Source organism: Arachis ipaensis, chromosome B04 (genome assembly GCF_000816755.2).
Source record: "Arachis ipaensis cultivar K30076 chromosome B04, Araip1.1, whole genome shotgun sequence".
Classification (NCBI taxonomy): domain Eukaryota; kingdom Viridiplantae; phylum Streptophyta; class Magnoliopsida; order Fabales; family Fabaceae; genus Arachis; species Arachis ipaensis.
The window spans coordinates 25,729,556-25,738,595 of NC_029788.2; positions in this window are offsets into that span (position 1 = coordinate 25,729,556).

The following is a 9,040-nucleotide window of genomic DNA, read 5'->3' on the forward strand; positions in this document are numbered from 1 at the left end:
AGCTACCGCACGACTAATCATCTGTCGGTTCTCACTAGCGTCAGAATAGGATCTCTCTATCCTTTTGCACACTGTCACTGCGCCCAACATTCGCGAGTTTGAAGCTCGTCACAGTCATCCCTTCCCAGATCCTACTCGGAATACCATAGACAATGTTTAGACTTTTCGGATCTCAGGAATACTGCCAATTGGTTCTAGCCTATACCATGAAGGTTCTAATCTCACAGACTCGGTCCGTGTATTAGAAACCCAAGAGAATATACTCCGGCTGTCATCCAATGACTACGTTGAACATCATGTAGACCGCTTGTGGTAGTCAAGCACGCGGATCTTGGCTAAGCGAGTAACGAAGATAGTGGGTGATTGTCACGGGTCACCCCTTCATTTTGACTTAACTGAATTAAGTACAAGAGTATATCTTGGAGAAGAAGTAAGTGTTAATTGAAAGAGAAATAATAGTACTTGCATTAATTCATGAAGAACAGCAGAGCTCTGCACCTTAATCTATGAGGTGTAGAAACTCCACCGTAGAAAATATATAAGAGAAAAAGGTCTAGGCATGGCTGAATGGCCAGCCTCCCAAATGTAACATAAAATTGAAAAGAGGGTTTCCAACCATGCGAATACAATAGTAAAAAGTGCTATTTATACTAAAACTAGTTACTAAGGATTACAGAAAATAAGTAACTAAGTGCAGATAGTGCAGAAATCTACTTCCGGGGCCTACTTGGTGTGTGCTTAGGCTGAGCATTGAGTTTTACACATGCATAGACCGTTTCTAGAGTTAAACGCCAGATTGGGTGCTAGTTTGGGCGTTTAACTCCAGTTCTGGTGCCAGTTCTGGCGTTTTACGCCAGAAAAGGGTCTCTGGCTGGTGTTTAGACGCCAGTTTGGGCCATCAAATCTCGAACAAAGTATGGACTATTATATATTGATGGAAAGTCCAAGATGTCTACTTTCCAACGCAATTAAGAGCATGCCAATTGGGCTTCTGTAGCTCCAGAAAATCCACTTCGAGTGCAGGAGGGTCAGAATCCAACAACATCTGCATTCCTTTCTCAGCCTTTGAATCAGATTTTTGCTCAGGTCCCTCAATTTCAGCCAGAAAATACCTGAAATTACATAAAAACACACAAAACCATAGTAAAGTCCAGAAATGTGATTTTTGCATAAAAACTAATAAAAATATAATAAAAAGTAACTAAAACATACTAAAAACTATGTAAAAACAATGCCAAAAGGGTATAAATTATCCGCTCATCACAACACCAAACTTAAATTGTTGCTTGTCCCCAAGCAACTAAAAACAAAATAGGATAAAAAGAAGAGAAAATAAAACAAATTTCAAAAATATCAATGAAGATTAGTTTCAATTTGATGAGCGGAACTAGTAGCTTTTTGCTTCTAAACAGTTTTGGCATCTCACTTTATCCTATGAAGTTCAGAATGATTAGCATCCATAGGAACTCAGAATTCAGATAGTGTTATTGATTTTCCTAGTTCAGTATGTTGATTCTTGAACACAGCTACTTTATGAGCCTTGGCCGTGACCCTAAGCATTTTGTTTTCCAGTATTACCACCGGATACATAAATGCCACAGACACATAACTGGGTGAACCTTTTCAGATTGTGACTCAGCTTTGCTAGAGTCCCCAGTTAGAGGTGCCCAGAGCTCTTAAGCACACTCTTTTTGCTTTGGACCACAACTTTAACCGCTCAGTCTCAAGCTTTTCACTTGACACCTTCACGCCACAAGCACATGGTTAGGGACAGCTTGATTTAGCCGCTTAGGCCAGAATTTTATTCCTTTGGGCCCTCCTATCCATTAATGCTCAAAGCCTTGGATCCTTTTTACCCTTGCCTTTTAGTTTAAAGGGTTATTGGCTTTTTGCTCTTGCCTTTTGGTTTAAAGAGCTATTGGCTTTTTCTGCTTGCTTTTTCTTTTTCTTTCTTTATTTTTCTTTATTTTTCCTTATTGTTTGCCATTTTTCATTTTTTTTGCAAGCTTTGTGTTTTTCACTGCTTTTTCTTGCTTCAAGAATTAATTTTATGATTTTTCAGATTATCAATAACATTTCTCTTTTTTCATTATTCTTTCAAGAGCCAACAATTTTAACAGTCATAAACTTCACTATAAAAAATATGCACTGTTCAAGCATTCATTCAGAAAACAAAAAGTATTTCCATCACATCAAAATAATTAAACTATTTTCAAGATAGAGTTCGAAATTCATGTACTTCTTTTTCTTTTTCAGAAAACATTTTTCATTTAAGAAAAGTGAAGGATTCATGGAACATTCATAGCTTTAAGACATAGACACTAGACAGTAATGATCATGTAATAAAGAAAAAAACATAGACAAAATATAAAGCATAAAAACCAAAAAACAGAAAAACAAATAACAAGGAAATTAAAGAACGGGTCCACCTTAGTGACGGCGGCTAGTTCTTCCTCTTGAAGATCCTATGGAGTGCTTGAGCTCCTCTATGTCTCTTCCTTGCCTTTGTTGCTCCTCTCTCATGGACTTTTGGTTCTCTCTGATTTTATGGAGGATGGTGGAGTGCTCTTGGTGCTCCACTCTTAGTTGCTCCATGTTAGAACTCAATTCTCCTAAAGAGGTGTTGAGTTGCCTCCAATAGTTGTGTGGAGGAAAATGCATCCCTTGAGGCATCTCAGGGATTTCTTGATGAGGGATTTCCTCATGCTCTTGTTGAGGTCCATGAGTGGGCTCTCTTGTTTGCTCTATCCTCTTTTTAGTGATGGGCTTGTCCTCTTCAATGAGGATGTCTTCCTCTATGACAATTCTAGCTGAATTGCATAGGTGACAGATGAGATGAGGAAAGGCTAACCTTGCCAAAGTGGAGGGCTTGTCAGCCACCTTGTATAGTTCTAGAGATATGATCTCATGAACTTCTACTTCCTCTCCAATCATGATACTATGGATCATGATAGCCCGGTCCACAGTAACTTCAGATCGATTGCTAGTAGAAATGATAGAGCGTTGGATGAACTCTAACCATCCCCTAGCCCTGGGTTTGAGGTTAGGCTTTCTTAATTGAACCGGCTTGCCTTTTGAGTCTCTCTTCCATTGTACTCCTTCCACACATATGTCCATGAGGACTTGGTCCAACCTTTGATCAAAGTTGACTCTTCTAGTGAAAGGATGAGAATCTCCTCTCTTTATTGGCAAGTTGAGTGCCAACCTTACAGTTTTCGGACTGAAATCCAAGTATTTCTCCCGAACCATTGTGAGCCAATTCTTTGGGTTTGGGTTCACACTTTGATCATGGTTCTTAGTGATCCATGCATTAGCATAGAACTCTTGAACCATTAAGGTTCTGACTTGTTGGATGGGGTTGGTGAGAGCTTCCCAACCTCTTCTTCGAACCTCACGTCGAATCTCCGGATATTCACTCTTTTTGAGCATGAAGGGGACCTCGGGGATCACTTTTTTCTTGGCCACAACTTCATAGAAGTGGTCTTGATGGACTTTTGAGATGAATCTCTCCATCTCCCATGACTCAGAGGTGGAAGCAATTGCCTTCCCTTTCCTCTTTCTAGAGGTTTCTCTGGCCTTAGGTGCCATTTAATGGTTATGGAAAGGAAAAAGCAGAGCTTTTTCCCACACCAAACTTAAAAGATTTGCTCATCCTCAAGCAAAAGAAGAAATAAATAAGGAGAAGAAGAAGAAATAGAGGAGATGGAGGGGTGTGATGAATTCGGCCAAGGGGGTGTAAGTGTTTATGATGTGTGAAATTGAAGGTGGTAAGGAGGGATATTTATAGGGTAAGAGAGAGAGAGGGAAGTCATGTATGAGGGGGTTGGGTTTGGGAGGGAAATGTCTTGAATTTGAATGGTGAGGTAGGTGGGGTTTTATGATGGGTGTTTGAGGAATAGTGGATGGATATGAGTGGTGAAGAGATTGTGGGGAAGAGGGTAGGATTTGATAGGTGAAGGGTATTTGGGGAATAGGTGTTGATGTGATTGGTCAAGGGTATTTGGGGAAGAATATTATGGAAAGGTGTGAAGAGGAGAGAAAGAGAGGTGGGGTAGGTGGGGATCCTGTGGGGTCCACAGATCCTGAGGTGTCAAGGAATTTTGGTCCCTGCACCTTTCTGGAGTTTAAATGTCCTCTGTGTGCCATTTTTGGCGTTTAACGCCATCTCTGCTACCTTTTCTGGCGTTAAACGCCAGGCTGATGCCCTTTTTTGGCGTTTAACGCCAACTAGACACCCTTTTCTGGCGTTAAACGCCAGTCTGTCTGCCAATTCTGGCATTTAACACCAGTCTCCAGCCAGACACCCTTTTCTGGTGTTAAACGCCAGTTTGTCTGCCAATTCTGGCGTTTAACGCCCAAAATGCTGCCAAACTGGGCGTTAAACGCCCATTCTGCTATCCTTAATAAACGCCAGTAAGCCTGTCCTCCAGGGTGTGCTGTTTTTGATTCCGCTTTAATTCTGCAGCTGTTTCTGTGACTTCACATGATCATCTACCTAAAGAAAACATAACATGACAATGGAAAACAAATATCTATAAATATAAATATAATTAAATAACATTGGGTTGCCTCCCAATAAGCGCTTCTTTAATGTCAATAGCTTGACAGTGAGCTCTTAGAGGGCTTCACAGAGACTCAGAACTTAATGGTGGCCTCCCAACACCAAACTTAGAAGTTGAGTGTGGGGGCTCTGTTTGAATCTGTATTGAGAGAAGCTTTTCATGCTTTCTCTCCATGGTTACAGAAGAAGATCCTTGAGCCTTAAACACAAGGTAGTCCTCATTCAATTGAAGGACTAACTCTCCTCTGTCCACATCAATCACAACTCTTGCTGTGGCTAGGAAGGGTCTTCCAAGGATAATGGATTCACCCTCATCCTTCCCAGTGTCTAGGATTATGAATTCAGTAGGGATGTACAGGCCTTCAACTTTCACTAAGACATCCTCTACAAGTCCATAAGCCTGTTTCATTAATTTGTCTGTCATCTCTAGTGAGATTCTTGCAACTTGTACCTCAAAGATCCCTAGTTTCTCTATTACAGAGAGTGGCATGAGGTTTATTCCTGACCCCAGGTCACACAGAGCCTTTTCAAAGGTCATGGTGCCTATGGTATAGGGTATTAAGAGCTTTCCGGGATCCAGTTTCTTCTGAGGTAATTTCTGTTGAACCAAGGCATTTGGTTCATTGATGAGCAATGGAGGTTCATCCGCTACAAGTCTCATTATCAAATAACTTGGCATTCAGCTTCATGATTGCTCCTAGATACCGAGTGGTGTGCGAAATCGTGATCATTCCATTCCTTGGTAACGGTGCTAAAAACTCAATACGCACGTTCATGATCTTATATCTGTTTCACAACTTCGTACAACTAACTAGCAAGTGCACTGGGTCATCCAAGTAATAAACCTTACGTGAGTAAGGGTCGATCCCACAGAGATTGTCGGCTTAAAGCAAGCTATGGTCACCTTGTAAATCTCAGTCAGGCGGATTAAATTGTATTAAGAGATTATAGTGGACGAAAATTAAATATAATATAAAATAGGATAGTGGTACTTATGTAATTCATTGGTGAGAATTTCAGATAAGTATATAGAGATGCTTTCGTTCCTCTGATCTCTGCTTTCCTGCTGTCTTCATCCAATCAATCCTACTCCTTTCCATGGCAAGCTTTATGTAGGGCATCACCGTTGTCAATGGCTACATCACATCCTCTCTGTGAAAAAGGTCCAAATGCTCTGTCACGGCACGGCTAATCATCTAGAGGTTCTCGATCATACTGGAATAGGAGTCACCCTCCTTTTGCGTCTGTCACTACGCCCAGCACTCGTGAGTTTGAAGTTCGTCACAGCCATCCCTTCCCAGATCCTACTCAGAATACCACATACAAGGTTTAGACTTTCCGGATCTCAGGAATGGCCATCCATGGGTTTTAACTTATACCACGAAGATTCTAATATCTCGGACTCGGTCCTCTGTATTAGATATCTAAGAGATACTCATTCTAGCTTGTTTGCATGTAGAACAGAAGTGTTTGTCAGGCACGCGTTCATAAGTGAGAATGCTGATGAGCGTCACATAATCATCACATTCATCATGTTCTTGGGTGCGAATGGATATCTTAGAAGCGGGATAAGTTGAATTGAATAGAAAAACAGTAGTACATTGCATTAAATCATGAGGAACAGCAGAACTCCACACCTTAATCTATGGAGTGCAGAAACTCTACCGTTGAAAAATACATAAGTGAAAGGTTCAGGCATGGCCGAATGGCCAGCCCCCATGATCTAAGAACTAAACGTCCCAAGATAGATAAAAATACAATAGTAAAAAGTCCTATTTATACTAAACTAGTTACTAGGGTTTACAGAAGTAAGTAATTGATGCATAAATCCACTTCCGGGGCCCACTTGGTGTGTGCTTGGGCTGAGCTTGAAGTTTACACGTGCAGAGGATTCTTTTGGAGTTGAACACCAAGTTGTAACATGTTTTTGGCGTTCAACTCTGGTTCGTGACGTGTTTCTGGCGTTTAACTCCAGACTGTGGCGTAGAACTGGCATTCAACGCCCTTTTGCGTCATCTAAACTCGAGAAAAGTATGAACTATTATATATTGCTGGAAAGCCCTGGATGTCTACTTTCCAACGCCGTTAAGAGCGCGCCATTTGGAGTTCTGTAGCTCCAGAAAATCCACTTTGAGTGCAGGGAGGTCAGAATCCAACAGTATCAGCAATCCTTCTTCAACCTCTGAATCTGATTTTTGCTCAAGTCCCTCAATTTCAGCCAGAAAATACCTGAAATCATAGAAAAACACACAAACTCATAGTAAAGTCCAGAAATGTGATTTTTAATCCTTGCCTTTTGGTTTTAAGGGTTATTGGCTTTTTGCTCTTGCCTTTTGGTTTTAAGAGCTTTTGGCTTTTTCTGCTTGCTTTTTCTTTTTCTTTCTATTTTTTTCGTTATTTTTTTCTGCAAGCTTTGTATTCACTGCTTTTTCTTACTTCAAGAATCATTTTTATGATTTTTCAGATTATCAAATAACATTTCTCCTTATCATCATTCTTTCAAGAGCCAACATATTTAACATTCTTAAACAACAACTTCAAAAGACATATGCACTGTTCAAGCATTCATTCAGAAAACAAAAAGTATTGTCACCACATTAAAATAATTAAACTAGTTTCAAGGATGAATTCGAAACCATGTACTTCTTGTTCTTTTGTAATTAAAACATTTTTCATTCAAGAGAGGTGATGGATTCATATTCATTACTTTAAGGCATAGACACTTAAATACTAATGATCATGTAATAAGACACAAACATAAACAAACATAAAGCATAAAAATCGAAAAACAGGAAATTTAAGAACAAGGAATGAGTCCACCTTAGTGATGGTGGCTTTTTTTCTTGAGGAACCAATGATGTCCTTGAGCTCTTTTATGTCTCTTCCTTGTCTTTGTTGCTCCTCCCTCATAGCTCTTTGATCTTCTCTAATTTCATGAGGGATGATGGATTGCTCTTGATGTTCCACCCTTAGTTGCTCCCAATAATTGTGTGGAGGAAAATGTATCCCCTGAGGTATCTCAGGGATCTCTTGATTTGCAGTCAAATGTTCTACCACTGAGCTATAGACCCTTGAGATGAATCTCTCCATCTCCTATGACTCGAAGGTGGAAGCTTCTGTCTTCCCTTTCCTCTTTCTAGAGGTTTCTCTGGCCTTAGGTGCCATCAATGGTTATGGAAAAAAACAAAAAGCTATGCTTTTACCACACCAAACTTAGAATGTTGCTCGCCCTCGAGCAAAAGAAGAAAAAATAGAAGAAGAAGAAGAAGAAGAAGAAGAAGAAGAAGAAGAAGAAGAAGAAGAAGAAGAAGAAGAAGAAGAAGAAGAAGAAGAAGAAGAAGAAGAAGAAGAAGAAGAAGAAGAAGAAGAAGAAGAAGAAGAAGAAGAAGAAGAAGAAGAAGAAGAAGAAGAAGAAGAAGAAGAAGAAGAAGAAGAAGAAGAATGGAGGAGAGGGAGAGATGTGTATGGATGGATGTGAGTGGTGAAGAGGTAATGAGGAAGAGAAATTGAGGTGATATAGGATTATTAGGAGGGAAGGTGAGTGGAGGTATGTAGGGATCCTGTGGAGTCCACAGATCCTGAGGTGTCAAGGATTTATATCCCTGCACTAATTAGGCATGTAAAATGCCTTTGCATGCAATTCTGGCGTTTAAACGCCGAATTGATGCTTGTTCTGGGCGTTCAGCGCCCAGATGCAGCATGTTTCTGGCGTTCATCGCCAGCTCCATGCTCTGTTCTGGCGTTGAACGCCAATAAGTCCCTCCTCCAGGGTGTGCTGTTTCTTCTGCTATTTTTTATTCTATTTTTAATTTTTGCAATTGTTTTGTGACTCCACATGATCATGAACCTAGGAAAACATAAAATAACAAAGAAAAATAAAAATTAAAAATAATTAAATAAAATTGGGTTGCCTCCCAACAAGCACTTCTTTAATGTCAATAGCTTGACAGTGAGCTCTCATGGAGCCTCACAGATGTTCAGAGCATTGTTGAGACTTCCCAACACCAAACTTAGAGTTTGGATATGGGAGTTCAACACCAAACTTAGAGTTTGGTTGTGGCCTCCCAACACCAAACTTAGAGTTTGACTGTGGGGGCTCTGGTTGACTCTGCAGTGAGAGATCCTTGAGTTTTAAACACAAGGTTGTCCTCATTTAGTTGAAGGATCAATTCTCCTCTGTCCACATCAATCACAGCTCTGCCTGTGGCTAGGAAAGGTCTTCCAAGGATGATGGATTCATCCTCATCCTTTCCAGTGTCTAGGATTATGAAATCAGCAGGGATGTAAAGGCCTTCAACCTTTACTAGCATGTCCTCTACTTGTCCATAAGCCTTTTTTCTTGAGTTGTCTGCCATCTCTAATGAGATTCTAGCAGCTTGTACCTCAAAGATTCCCAGTTTCTCTATTACAGAGAGTGGCATGAGGTTTATTCCTGACCCCAGGTCACATAGAGCCTTCTCAAAGGTCATGGTGCCTATG